The sequence below is a fragment of the Triticum aestivum genome, chromosome 7B (assembly GCF_018294505.1).
Source record: "Triticum aestivum cultivar Chinese Spring chromosome 7B, IWGSC CS RefSeq v2.1, whole genome shotgun sequence".
NCBI lineage: Eukaryota > Viridiplantae > Streptophyta > Magnoliopsida > Poales > Poaceae > Triticum > Triticum aestivum.
In genome coordinates this window covers 651,829,828-651,845,667 of record NC_057813.1, presented here as the reverse complement: position 1 = coordinate 651,845,667, position 15,840 = coordinate 651,829,828, and positions in this window count along the sequence as shown.

Sequence of the window (15,840 nt, the reverse complement as noted above, 5' to 3'; positions counted from 1 at the left end):
ACTAAAATATGTGTATAACCATTAGAGGCGGGAAAAGGTCCCATCTAATCAAAGCCCCAAACATCAAACGGTTCAATAACAAGAGAATAATTCATAGGCATTTCTTGATGTCTACTAATGTTACCTATTCTTTGACATTCATCACAATATAAGACAAACTTGCGAGCATCTTTGAAGAGAGTAGGCCAATAAAAACCAGATTTTAGTACCTTGTGTGCAGTTCTATCTCCAGCGTGGTGTCCTCTATAAGATTCAGAGTGACACTTACGTAGAATCTGTTCCTGTTCATGCTCAGGCACACAACGTCTAATAACACCATCTACTCCTTCTTTATAAAGGTGTGGATCGTCCCAGAAGTAATGTCTTAAATCATAAAAGAACTTTTTCTTTTGCTGGCATGTGAAACTAGGCGGTAAATATTTAGCAACAATGTAATTAGCATAATCAGCATACCAAGGAGCAGTATGAGAAGCATTGACGACCGCTAATTGTTCATCAGGAAAGCTATCATTAATAGGCAGTGGGTCATCAAGAACATTCTCTAACCTAGATAAGTTATCTGCAACGGGGTTCTCAGCTCCCTTTCTATCAATAATATGCAAGTCAAATTCTTGAATCAACAGAACCCATCTTTCTTTTCCATAAGATATTTAATAGCAGCATGATCAGTGTGAATAGTAACTTTGGAATCAACAATGTAAGGTCTAAACTTATCACATACAAACACAAATTCTAAGAACTCTTTTTCAGTAGTAGCATAATTTCTCTGGGCAGTATCAAGAGTCTTACTAGCATACTGGATAACATTCAATTTCTTATCGACTCTTTGCCCTAAAACAACACCTACAGCATAATCACTAGCATCGCACATAATTTCAAAAGGTAGATTCCAATCAGGTGGCTGAACAATAGGTGCAGTGATCAAAGCTTTCTTAAGCACTTCAAACGCTTCTACACAATCATCATCAAAGAGAAAAGGAATATCTTTTTGCAATAAATTAGTCAGAGGCCTAGAGATCTTAGAAAAGTCCTTAATGAACCTCCTATAAAAACTGGCATGACCAAGGAAACTTCTTATACCTTTTATGTCCTTGGGACATGGCATCTTTTCAATAGCATCAACTTTGGCTTTATCAACTTCAATACCTCTCTCGGAGTTCTTGTGCCCCAAGACAATACCTTCATTAACCATAAAGTGACACTTTTCCCAATTCAGGATGAGACTAGTGTCTTCGCATCTCTTCAAAACTCGATCAAGGTTGCTCAAACAATCATCAAAAGAGGATCCATAGACAGAGAAGTCATCCATGAATACCTCACAAATCTTTTCACAAAAATCAGAGAATATAGCCATCATGCATCTTTTAAAGGTAGCAGGTGCATTACATAAACCAAAAGGCATACGTCTATAAGTAAAAGTACCAAAAGGGCAAGTAAAAGTAGTTTTAGATTGATCCTTCGCTGACACATGTATCTGAGAGAAACAAGAATAACCATCTAAAAAGAAAAAATGTGTGTGTTTGGATAGCCTTTCTAGCATTTGATCAATAAAAGGTAAAGGGTAATGATCTTTCTTGGTAGCTTTATTTAACTTACGAAAATCAATTACCATCCTATAACCTGTAATAATTCTTTGCGGGATCAATTCATCTTTATCATTAGGAACAACGGTAATACCTCCCTTTTTAGGGACACAATGGACAGGGCTTACCCATTCACTATCAGCAACGAGATAAATAATACCTGCCTCAAGGAGCTTTAGTACCTCCTTTCTTACCACTTCCTTCATCTTGGGATTTAATCGTCTTTGAGGATCTCTAACTGGTTTAACATCTTTCTCCACTGAAATCTTGTGTTGACATAATGTGGGACTAATGCCCTTAAGATCATCCAGAGTATATCCAATAGTTGCTCGGTGCTTCTTAAGAGTTTTCAATAATCTTTCTTCTTCTTTCTCTGAGAGGTTAACACTAATAATAACATGATATATTTCTTTTTCATCAAGATAAGCATACATAAGATTATCAGGTAATGGTTTGAGTTCAAACACGGGATCACCATTGGGTGGAGGAGGATCCCCAAGAATTTCAACGGGAAGGTTATGTTTCAAGATAGGTTCCTGTTTAAGGAATAACTCGTCTATTCCCTTCTTTCTTTCATAAACATATCATTTTCATGGTATAGCAAATATTATTCTAACGGATCAGTAGGAGGCACGACAATAGAAGCAAGACCAATTATTTCATCTTTACTAGGTAATTCTCTATCATGGGGTTGTCTATGAAACTTAGAAAAATTAAATTCATGAGTCATATCGTCTAAGCCAAACGTAACAACATCCTTTTCACAATCAATCCTAGCTTTAACAGTGTTCAGGAAGGGTCTACCAAATATAATGGTACAAAAGTCATCTTGAGGGGAAGTAAGAACAAGAAATCAGCAGGGTATTTAACCTTCCCACACAAGACTTCAACATCTCTAACAATCCCAATTGGTGAAATAGTATCTCTATTAGCAAGCTTAATTGTGACATCAATATCTTCTAATTCAACAGGTGCAATGTCATGCATAATTTCTTTATATAAGTCATAGGGTATTGCGCTAGCACTAGCACCCATATCACATAAGCAATGATAGCAACGATCTCCTATTTTAACAGAAATAACAGGCATGCCTACAACGGTCCTATGTATCTTAGCATCCGGTTTTGCAATATTAGCAGCTTCATCACAGAAATAAATAACATGCCCATCTAAGTCTTCATCCAAGAGATCTTTAACCATAGCAATACTAGGTTCAACATTAATTTTCTCAGGAGGTGTATAAGTCCTAGTATTACTCTTACGAACAACAGTCGAAGCTTTAGCATGATCCTTTATCCTAACAGGAAAAGGAGGTTTTTCAACATAAGAAGTAAGAACAATAGGATCACTATAGGTAATAGTCTTTTCTTCGACTGTAATAGGTGCAACTACTTTAACTTCAACAGGAGGATTATATTTAAACCACTTCTCTTTAGGGAGATCAATGTGAGTAGCAAAAGATTCACAGGAAGAAGCTACTATCTCAGGGTCAAGTCCATACTTAGTGCTAAATCCACGAAAAACATCGGTATCCATAAAAGATTTAACACAATCGAACTTAGGTGTCATACCTGACTCCTTACCATCGTCGGAACCCCAATCTTCAGAGTTGCGTTTAACTCTTTCCAATAAGTCCCATTTGAAATCAATAGTTTTCAGCATATAAGAACCAGCACAGGAAGTATCGAGCAGGTTGCGATTATCAAGAGAAAGTCGAGCATAAAAATTTTGAATAATCATTTCCCGAGAGAGCTCATGATTGGGGCATGAATATAACATTGACTTAAGCCTCCCCCCAGCTTGAGCAATGCTTTCTCCTTCGCGAGGCCAGAAATTATATATGTAATTACGATCACGATGAACAAGATGCATAGGATAGAACTTCTGGTGAAATTCCAACTTCAGTCGCTTATAATTCCAGGTTCCTGTATCATCACATGGCCTAAACCATGTCAATGCATCTCCCTTCAAAGATAAAGGGAAGACCTTCCTTTTGACAATATCATCGGGAATACCTGCAAGCTTCAATAATCCACAAACTTCATCCACAAATATAAGGTGTAAATCGGGATGCAATGTTCCATCTCCTACAAATGGATTAGCTAGCAGTTTCTCTATCATACTCGAAGGAATCTCAAAGTAAATATTTTCATAAAGTTCAATAGGTTGAGGAGAAACTCTTTGCTCTTCTGGTTGGGGTGAAGATACCCAAAACAAGCCCCTCAAAGGATTAGTTTCCATAGTGACAAGTAACAGAAAATTTCAGCACACTATATAAATGTTTCCTTACCAAGTTCCACTCACCAAAAGCGCTACACTCCCCGGCAACGGCGCCAGAAAAGAGTCTTGATGACCCACAAGTGTAGGGGATCTATCGTAGTCCTTTTGATAAGTAAGAGTGTCGAACCCAACGTGGAGCAGAAGGAAATGATAAGCGGTTTTCAGTAAGGTTTTCTGCAAGCACTGAAATTGTAGGTGATAGATAGTTTTGTGATAAGATAAATAGTAACGAGTAACAAGTCAACAAAGTAAATAAAGTGCAGCAAGGTGGCCCAATCCTTTATGTAGCAAAGGATAAGCCTGGACAACTTCTAATAATGATAAAGGAGCTCCCGAGGACACATGGGAATTATCGTCAAGCTAGTTTTCATTACGCTCATATGATTCGCGTTCGGTACTTTGATAATTTGATATGTGGGTGGACCGGTGCTTGGGTACTGCCCTTACTTGGACAAGAATCCCACTTATGATTAACCCCTATTGCAAGCATCCGCAACTACAACAAAAGTATTAAGGTAAACCTAACCATAGCATGAAACATGTGGATCCAAATCAGCCCCTAACAAAGCAACGCATAAACTAGGGTTTAAGCTTCTCTCACTCTAGCAACCCATCATCTACTTATTACTTCCCAATGCCCTCCTCTAGGCCCAATAATGGTGAAGTGTCATGTAGTCGACGTTCACATGACACCACTAGAGGAGAAGACAACATACATCTCATCAAAATATCGAACGAATACGAAATTCACATGACTACTAATAGCAAGACTTCACCCATGTCCTCAGGAACAAACGTAACTAATCACAAAGCATATTCATGTTCATAATAAGAGGTGTAATAATATGCATTAAGGATCTGAACATATGATCTTCCACAAAGTAAACCAATAAGTATCAACTACAAAGAGTAATCAACACTACTAGCAACCCACGTGTACCAATTTTTGGTTTTGGATACAAGATTGGATACAAGAGATGAACTAGGGTTAGAGAGGAGATGGTGCTGGTGAAGATGTTGATGGAGATTGACCCCCTCCTGATGAGAGGATTGTTGGTGATGATTTCCCCCTCCCGGAGGGAAGTGTCCCGGGCAGAACAGCTCTGCCAGAGCCCTAGATTGGTTCCGCCAAGGTTCCGCCTCGTGGCGGCGGAGTTTCTGTCACGCCCAATATGCGACCCTATCCAAAAGGAACTCGAAGGTCCCACCAAGGATAGACCCGCATATTGAAACGCTTTTGCAAGGTGGATATCATTACATCAACATTACATAATAGATGGGGATACATACAAGAGGCATACAATGCCACACGAATACAACATCACAATACATAAGAGCATCATCCGACTACAGATGAAACACGAACAGAAACTCAAACGACATCCACCCTGCTAACCCAGGCTGCCGACCTGGAACCTATCCCCTGATCGAAGAAGTAGAAGAAGAACTTAACGCAAGCAAGCATCGCTCTCGCGTCATGATCATCGCACAACCTGTACCTGCAACTGTTGTTGTAGTAATCTGTGAGCCACGAGGACTCAGCAATCCCATTACCATGGGTATCAAGACTAGCAAAGCTTAATGGGAAAGGAAGGGGTAAAGTGGTGAGGTTGCAGCAGCGACTAAGCATATATGGTGGCTAACATACGCAAATAAGGGCGAGAAGAGAGCAAGCAGACGGTCGTGAAGCTAGCAATGATCAAGAAGTGATCCTGAACTCCTACTTATGGCAAACATAACCCAGAAACCATGTTCACTTCCCGGACTCCGCCGAAAAGAGACCATCACGGCTACACACATGGTTGATGCATTTTAATTCGGATCTGGTGTCAAGTTATCTACAACCGGACATTAACAAATTCCCATCTGCCTATAACCGCAGGCACAGCTTTTGAAAGATTATACCCTGTAGGGGTGTCCCAACTTAGCCCATGACAAGCTCTCGCGATCAACGAAGGAATAGACCTTCTCCCAGGAAGACCCGATCAGACTCGGAATCCCGGTTTACAAGACATTTCGACAATGGTAAAACAAGACCAGCAAAGCCGCCCGATGCGCCGACAATCCCGATAGGAGCTGCACATATCTCGTTCTCAGGGCAACACCGGATGAACACTACATACAACTAAAACCAACCCTCAAGTTTCCCCGAGGTGGCGCTGCAAGTGGTTCTGGTTCGGACCAACACTTAGACAAGCACTGGCCCGGGGGGGGCTATAATAAAGATGACCCTCGAGAGAGCGACTCCCAAGGGAAAAGTAGGTGGTGGTGAGGCAAATGGTAAAACCAAGGTTGGGCCTTGCTGGAGGAGTTTTATTCAACGCGAACTGTCAAGGGGGTCCCATAAATCACCCGACCGCGTAAGGAACGCAAAATCCGGGAACATAACACCGGTACGACGGAAACTTGGGCGGCAAGAGTGGAACAAAACATCAGGCAAAAGGCCGAGTCTTCCACCCTTTACCAAGTATGTAGATGCATTAATAATAATATAAGAGATATTGTGATATCCCAACCAAAGTCCTGTCCACCATGGAGCAATGTTCAACTTCACCTGCAACTAGCAACACTATAAGAGGGCTGAGCAAAGCGGTAACATAGCCAATCAATGGTTTGCTAGGAGGGGTGTCAAAGGTTAGAGGTTCATGGCAATTTGGGAGGCTTGATGAGCAAAAGATAGGTAACGCAGCATAGCGATAGAATGAAGCAACTAGCATAGCAATGATAGTAGTGAGATCCAGGGTAGCGGTCATCTTGCCTGAAATCCTGCTAGGAAGAAGAACGAGTCCATGAAGAAGATGAACGGATGAAGCCGAACCAAGCGTAGACGAACGAATCCTCACGATCGCAACGAAACATGAACTATCGAAAAGAAGCACACAACATAGTAAACACACCACATATAGACAAGACATGATGCACAACAAGCATGATGCAAGACAAGACTACATGAAGCTACTCATGGCAAGAGATGATGCAAACAAGAGCAACACATCAAGGCAAGTTTAAATGAGGCCGGAAGCAACATATAACAATTCCGGTAAGTCCTCATATGTATATTTCGAAGTTGGTCCAGATCTGAACCTTATGTTCAAGTTGTTAAACAGCAAGTTAGGATGCACAAGGATGATGTACACGAGATTCTAGTCAAGTTACATATAAAGTTCATTTAATTCGGAGCTACGGCCTAGAAGATATGAGCAAAACAAGTTAAACATGGCATTGATGCAAAATGCATACAAACATCAAGAAAACACCTCAAAACATGGATGCAACATGATAATATGAAGCTACATGCAATTCTAAGCAAGTTTCATATAGAGCACACTCAAAATGGAGCAACGGTTCAACACATGCACTCAATACAAGTTTAGAGGACAAGCTGTCCAAAACAGCAACTAGGCATATTGCAAGCATCAAAACAACATACTACAGCACCCCAACATTTGAACAAAAGGCGTGGACATGATGTACAGGTAAAGCATTACAAAACATGAACACTGAGCTAACTCCAGAAATCACTAGAACATGCTCAAACACACATGGTAAGATTGCAAGTTATAACAATTTTAGACTTTGCAGAAAATAACATCAGGTTGCAATGTTTAGAGCTATCAAACAACATGTTACAGAAACTTATCATGGTAAATAAAGGCATGGCAGGAATATACTAATTGCATAGATCAAAATTCCTTTACTGACCATGAGCCAAAAAGGATCAGAAAATATGATCGCACCCATGTAAACATAGCAAGTTATATTACAGATTCAAACATGGCAGAAACGGAATTATGAAGGCATGTTTAAGAGCTTGTGCAACTCACTACAGAGCAAACCATGGCATGGCAAGGCACCCAACAGTAAGAAGGAATGTATGCGAAGCTAAGAATGGCAATAGCAAGTCCATAGGGTGCATGGATCACTAGCAAAACACATGGAAACAACTGAACTTAATGTTAACAGGCTGACAGCAACATTATGAAGCAACTTTAGAGCAAGATTACAACAAGCTACAGCAAGCTATAAATGCTAACTGGGGCATGGATGGATATAGCATGACATGTAAAACAAAACATATTTAGTGGACAACTCCAGATTATGCATAGAATGATTAGTAGCAACATGTTTACATCGCATCACGGAATAACAGATTCAGCCTAGCGAAACAGTAACAGCAAGTACACTACTTAACAAGCTCGATTCACTCACCACAAGTCATTGCATGACAACATAAGCATAGCATCATCAAGAAGACATGTTTATGTAACAACCAAGGCAAGAACAAGTTCATAGCATGCAAGGATCAACTACAACAACCTTGGCCAAATTGAATAACACGTAAACAATCTGCCAGGAAATATTTTGAAGCAAAAGTAGAGCACGAAAATGACATGCTAGACTACTCCATAATTACAAACAAGGGCATGAATGGATAGAGAATAACCATATGTTCAAAACACCCTTACTGAAGTATCTCAAAATATGCATGGATCTCTCTGTAGCATCAAGTTTACATGGCATCAAAATAACAGCAGAACAGGGACTAAAATTAGTGACATCACGAAGCCTAGTTTGAATGCTTGTGCTAGTCACCACATTGATCACAAAAATGCATGGCATAAACCACTATAAAGAAGACATGGCATAGATCAAAACACCTGTAGACATCAACCTCATAGGATGCACACATCAATCATGGCAAAAATGATAAAAGAGCTCGTTCTGTTAACAGACAGCAGAAAACATTATGAAGCACTCTTACAATGATGATTCAGGCACCAAGATGAGCTCAAATGAATATGATGCAATGGAATGAAATGATGTACTCGCCAAGACAAACAATTTGACCTAATACACGCACGAAACGGAGCTACGGATGCAGAGATACAACAGGTTGAACATGGCATGAAAATGACAAAAACTTCGGGGACTTGGTGAAAACTCGGGGACGGGAAAGTCAACCTCGTCGCGGATCTCGCCGGAGAGTCGCCGGAGAAGAGGGAGATGTCGGTCGGCGAGGACGGGGAGGACGTCGGCGGGGTCGAGGGAGCTCAGGGGGGGGGTGGAGATGGGCCGGACAGGCCGGATCCGGCGCAGCGGCGGTGGAGGGCGGCCGGGCGCCGGGAGACGCAGCTCCGGCCGGGGCGGCGCCGGCAGGGCTCGACGGCGAGGGGAGGCACTCGGGGTGCGGGGTCGGGCGGAGGAGAGGTGGGGCGGCGCGTGGGGCCGAGCCGCGGGCGGCTGGCGGCGGCGAACGGCGGTGGCGGCGCACCGGCCGGAGGCGGGGGCGCGGGCGCGGGCGCGCCGTCGGCGGAGCGGGCCGGGGGGGCCGGAAGCGGGCCCGGTGGGCCGGCGGCGCGCGCGGTGGCCGGGGCCACGGGCGGCCTCTGGTTGGCTGCGGGCGGCGGCGCGGACACGTCCGGCCGGGGCGGACGCGTCCGGCGGCAGAGAGGGAAAAGTCTAGGGTTTCGGGGGGGATTTGATCCGCGAAAAATGAAGGGGAGGACATATTTATAGTTTCTGGGAGCTAGGAGAGTCCAAATGAGGCACGGTTTTCGCCCACATGATCGTGATCAAACAACCGAGAGCATGGAGTGGAGTTAGATGGATTTTGGGCCAGTTTGGAAGGGGTGTTGGGCTTCAACACAAAGAAGGCTTTTACGGTTACCCGGTTAACCGTTGGAGTACCAAACGACCTCCAAATGGCACGAAACTTGACAGGCGGTCTACCGGTGCTATACCAAGGCCACTTGACAAGACTCGATCCATTCCGAGAACGTTTAACACCCACTCAACGAAAAGGGAGAAGAGGGGGACGCCGGAGGACATAGGAGCGCCGGATTGCAAAATGGACAACGGGGAAAATGCTCGGATGCATGAGACGAACACATATGCAAAATGAAATGCACATGATGACATGATAAAATGCAACACGCAAGCGAATGACATGGCAACGACGGCGAATAACTGGCAGACACCTGGCGCATCGAATCCGGGGCGTTACAACACTCCTCCACTAACAAGAGATCTCGTCCCGAGATCTTAGGACCGAGACGGAAGAGAAAAAAGGATGAGGTGAAACAAGAACTCAAGAGAAGAAGCAAAGAATCTAGAGCAGTCGTGAAGAAGAGAGGAACGACGATAATGACGAGGATTGAAAGCTTACGGAATCAGATAGACTGTGAAACCACTCCGGTTAGAACGAGATAAGAAACGGATAAGACTGAAAGGATTTAGGCAGCACTCCGGCTAAAACATGGAGGAAAAGAACATGAGCTTGAGAGGATGGAATGACATCTGACAAGAAGAACAGACAATGCCTCCGGAAGAATTAAAGAATGGAAAGAAATGAACTTAGAAGGAAGGATTGGATGGATTTGAATATCTGAGAAGAACGAAGAAATGCAAAACTCCAATTCAAAAGAATACGGAGAATTTAATTCACTTCGAGATGCAAGAAGAAAAGATACTTGAACTCCACCAACAAAATCTTGATAAACTCTTAAAGAATGAATTAAATCATGAAGAACCACCATGAAGAACTCCGGTAACAAAAGGATGATCAGATAGAATGAAGGAAGAAAGAATACGATGAGCCTTGCGATGATTTAGATGGAGGTTTCAACGAAATGGCCGAGGAAATCTGAACTCCGGAAAAGAAAAGATGAAAACAGTTGGAACTAGAATTTATTCAACAAGAACAAACTCCGAAGGAAGGGATTAACCACCTTGATGAAATAAGAATAAGATTTATAGTATGCTTATCCTTCATCAAATTACATTGATGACCAACAATGGATTTGCATACTACTTATTCTCGTTGAAAAAGGAATAAGGGGAAACATAGCACAAAACTTGAGAATGTCTTCATGAACCACCGGTGGAATTGGTAAGAACGAATGAATTAAAATGATAATCAAAGAAAAGAATCTTGAATGATCCACCATAAGAATTCGAAAATGACTGATGAAAGAGAATGAATCGCTGGGAAGAATTAGAAGAATCAATAAGCAAGAGGGGATTTAGATGCAAAAGAACAAGGAGATCACGAGCTGATTAAAGAACACTTGAATGAAGCACCGGGATAATTGATAACAGTAGCTGAAATGTGAGAACAAAGAATTCTTCGGGAACGATGGCCTCCGGTGAAAAGAAACGGCAAAGGAACTTCTGACATACTCCGGATGGGTAAGAAAAGGAATATCTGACAAACTGAAATAATTCGAGAGGATGATATGAAGCTAGAACCACGAAACTTCGCAAGAACGGGCAAGATTTAGAGGAAAGACTCTTCTTCGGTCTTCAACTGATGACGGGAAAAACACCACCAAAATTACTGAGATATTCCAGTAGAATGACAAGCGAAGAGGTTGAGCCAACAATGAAAAGAATTTGAACGCGATCTTGGAAAGGCATCTGACTGATGAAATTCATTCTTACATCAGACTTTGAAAGAATTCGAGAATACTCCGGGGAATTAGAAGAGTCAGGTAAGATCCTGGGAAAAGACCTGTGGGTTAGGGCCCACTAAAATAGAACACCGCTGGAAAGGATTGTTGAACAGATAGATGATGCACTGAAACAATTGAAATATTTGAATGAGGTGACAACCTCGAATCAATTCAAACACAGACGAATCTCCTGAGATGACTTGAACACTCCGGAATGACAATCTGGCAGGAGGCAAACGAGCAGGGAAAACACTTGAGCTGAGGGAAAGAATATGATCAACCCAAAAAACTTGAATTGAGTCCGCCAGAGAAGAAAAGAGATGAAGAATGTCCACCGAGACGAGAATTCACCGGTTCAAATAATTGACGAAAGACTGAAGAGGCTCCACACGAATGAAAATTGATAGTCGAGAGAGAGTCAGGCTCCGGAAAGAAAAAGGGTGGGAGGGCGGGAAAACAAAAGCAACTTGAAAGGGGAAACGACGAATATCTTGAAGAGAAAACACTAGTTGAAATCATTGAGGAAAGAAAGCAAAGACTTCGCACGAGTAGGATGGATACTCGATTACGCACTCCGGTTCCGAGAAGAAGAACAGGGAGGGCGCGTGGGAAAAGAAAACAACTGAGGAATGAACTCAATGATGAAGAGGCTCGAGTCGACTTGACGAGAAATGCACCGGATGAAAAGATCTGAGGAACAACTATCGGAAAACCAACTGCGTGAACCTAAAGAAAATTTGAAAAGGGAAGAGGAGTAATTCAAAACACCTACATCAAGATTCCTTACCAGAGCAACGAAGGGGCTGAGGAGTAAAAAGAATTCCTACTCTCCGATATAACTAGACTCCGAAAAACAGTTTTCTTCTAGCCTCAACAACGGCCAAACTACCGATCAATCAAGGGGGCTCCTAGGGTCGGTCGAACCTGGCTCTCATACCAACTTGTCACGCCCAATATGCGAGCCTATCCAAAAGGAACTCGAAGGTCCCACCAAGGATAGACTCGCATATTGAAACGCTTTTGCAAGGTGGATATCATTACATCAACATTACATAATAGATGGGGATACATACAAGAGGCATACAATGCCACACGAATACAACATCAGAATACATAAGAGCATCATCCGACTACGGATGAAACACAAACAGAAACTCAAACGACATCCACGCTGCTAACCCAGGCTGCCGACCTGGAACCTATCCCCGGATCGAAGAAGCAGAAGAAGAACTCAACGCAAGCAAGCATCACTCTCGAGTCATGATCATCGCACAACCTGTACCTGCAACTGTTGTTGTAGTAACCTGTGAGCCACGAGGACTCAGCAATCCCATTACCATGGGTATCAAGACTAGCAAAGCTTAATGGGAAAGGAAGGGGTAAAGTGGTGAGGTTGCAGCAGCGACTAAGCATATATGGTGGCTAACATACGCAAATAAGGGCGAGAAGAGAGCAAGCAGAACGGTCGTGAAGCTAGCAATGATCAAGAAGTGATCCTAAACTCCTACTTACGGCAAACATAACCCAGAAACCGTGTTCACTTCCCGGACTCCGCCGAAAAGAGACCATCACGGCTACACACACGGTTGATGCGTTTTAATTCGGATCTGGTGTCAAGTTATCTACAACCGGACATTAACAAATTCCCATCTGCCTATAACCGCAGGCACGGCTTTCGAAAGATTATACCCTGCAGGGGTGTTCCAACTTAGCCCATGACAAGCTCTCGCGATCAACGAAGGAATGGACCTTCTCCCAGGAAGACCCGATCAGACTCGGAATCCCGGTTTACAAGACATTTCAACAATGGTAAAACAAGACCAGCAAAGCCGCCCGATGCGCCGACAATCCCGATAGGAGTTGCACATATCTCGTTCTCAGGGCAACACCGGATGAACACTACGTACAACTAAAACTAACCCTCAAGTTTCCTCGAGGTGGCACTGCAAGTGGCTCTGGTTCGGACCAACACTTAGACAAGCACTGGCCCGGGGGGGCTATAATAAAGATGACCCTCGAGAGAGCAACTCCCAAGGGAAAAGTAGGTGTTGGTGAGGCAAATGGTAAAACCAAGGTTGGGCCTTGCTGGAGGAGTTCTATTCAACGCGAACTGTCAAGCGGGTCCCATAAATCACCCGACTGCGTAAGGAACGCAAAATCCGGGAACATAACACCGGTATGACGGAAACTAGAGCGGCAAGAGTGGAACAAAACACCAGGCAAAAGGCCGAGTCTTCCACCCTTTACCAAGTATGTAGATGCATTAATAATAATATAAGAGATATTGTGATATCCCAACCAAAATCCTGTCCACCATGGAGCAATCTTCAACTTCACCTGCAACTAGCAACGCTATAAGAGGGCTCAGCAAAGCGGTAACATAGCCAATTAATGGTTTGCTAGGAGGGGTGTCAAAGGTTAGAGGTTCATGGCAATTTTGGAGGCTTGATGAGCAAAAGATAGGTAACGCAGCATAGCGATAGAACGAAGCAACTAGCAAAGCAATGATAGTAGTGAGATCCAGGTTAGCGGTCATCTTGCCTGAAATCCTGCTAGGAAGAAGAACGAGTCCATGAAGAAGATGAACGGATGAAGCCGAACCAAGCGTAGACGAACGAATCCTCACGAACGCAACGAAACAGGAACTATCGAAAAGAAGCACACAACATATTAAACACACCACACATAGACAAGACATGATGCACAACAAGCATGATGCAAGACAAGACTACATGAAGCTACTCATGGCAAGAGATGATGCAAACAAGAGCAACACATCAAGGCAAGTTTAAATGAGGCCGGAAGCAACATATAACAATTCCGGTAAGTCCTCATATGTATATTTCGAAGTTGGTCCAGATCTGAATAAACCTTATGTTCAAGTTGTTAAACAGCAAGTTAGGATGCACAAGGATGATCTACACGAGATTCTAGTCAAGTTACATGGCATTGATGCAAAATGCATACAAACATCAAGCAAACACCTCAAAATATGGATGCAACATGATAATATGAATGTACATGCAATTCTAAGCAAGTTTCATATAGAGCACACTCAAAACGGAGCAACGGTTCAACACATGCACTCAATACAAGTTTAAAGGACAAGCTGTCCAAAACAGTAACTAGGCATATTGCAAGCGTCAAAACAACATACTACAGCACCCCAACATGAGAACAAAAGGCATGGACATGATTTACAGGTAAAGCATTACAAAACATGAACACTGAGCTAACTCCAGAAATCACTAGAACATGCTCAAACACACATGGTAAGATTGCAAGTTATAACAATTTCAGACTTTGCAGAAAATAACATCAGGTTGCAATGTTTAGAGCTATCAAACAACATGTTACAGGAACTTATCATGGAAAACAAAGGCATGGCATGAATCTACTAATTGCATAGTTCAAAAGTCCTTTACTGACCATGAGCCAAAAAGGATCAGAAAATATGATGGCACCCATGTAAACATAGCAAGTTATATTACAGATTCAAACATGGCAGAAACAGAATTATGAAGGCATGTTTGAGAGTATGTGCAACTCACTACGGAGCAAAACATGGCATGTTAAGGCACCCAAAAGTAAGAAGGCATGTTTGTGAAGCTAAGCATGGCAATAGCAAGTCCATAGGGTGCATGGATCACTAGCAAAACACATGGAAACAATTGAACTATTTGTTAACAGGCTGACAGCAACATTATGAAGCAACTTCAGAGCAAGATTACAACAAGCTACATCAAGCTATAAATGCTACCAGGGGCATGGATGGATATAGCATGACATGTAGAACAAAACATATTTAGTGGACAACTCCAAATTATGCATACAATGATTAGTAGCAACATGTTTACATCGCATCACGAAACAACAGATTCAACTTAGCGAAACAGTAACAGCAAGTACACTCCTTAACAAGCTCGATTCACTCACCACAAGTCATTGCATGACAAGATAAGCATAGCATCATCAATAAGACATGTTTATGTAACAATCCAAGGCAAGAACAAGTTCATAGCATGCAAGGATCAACTACAACAACCTTGGCCAAATTGAATAACACGTAAACAATCTGCCAGGAAACATTTTGAAGCAAACGTAGAGCACGAAAATGACATGCTAGACTACTCCATAATTACAAACAACGGCATGAATGGATAGATCATAACCATATGTTCAAAACACCCTTACTGAAGTATCTCAAAATATGCATGGATCTCTCTGTAGCATCAAGTTTACATGGCATCAAAATAACAGCAGAATAGGGACTAAAATCAGTAACATCACGAAGCCTAGTTTGAATGCTTGTGCTAGTCACCACATTGATCACAAAAATGCATGGCATACACCACTTTAAGAAGACATGGCATAGATCAAAACACCTGTAGATATCAACCTCATAGGATGCACACATCAATCATGGCAAAAATGATAAAAGAGCTCGTTCTGTTAACAGACAGCAGAAAACATTATGAAGCACTCTTACAACGATGATTCAGGCATCAAGATGAGCTCAAATGAAT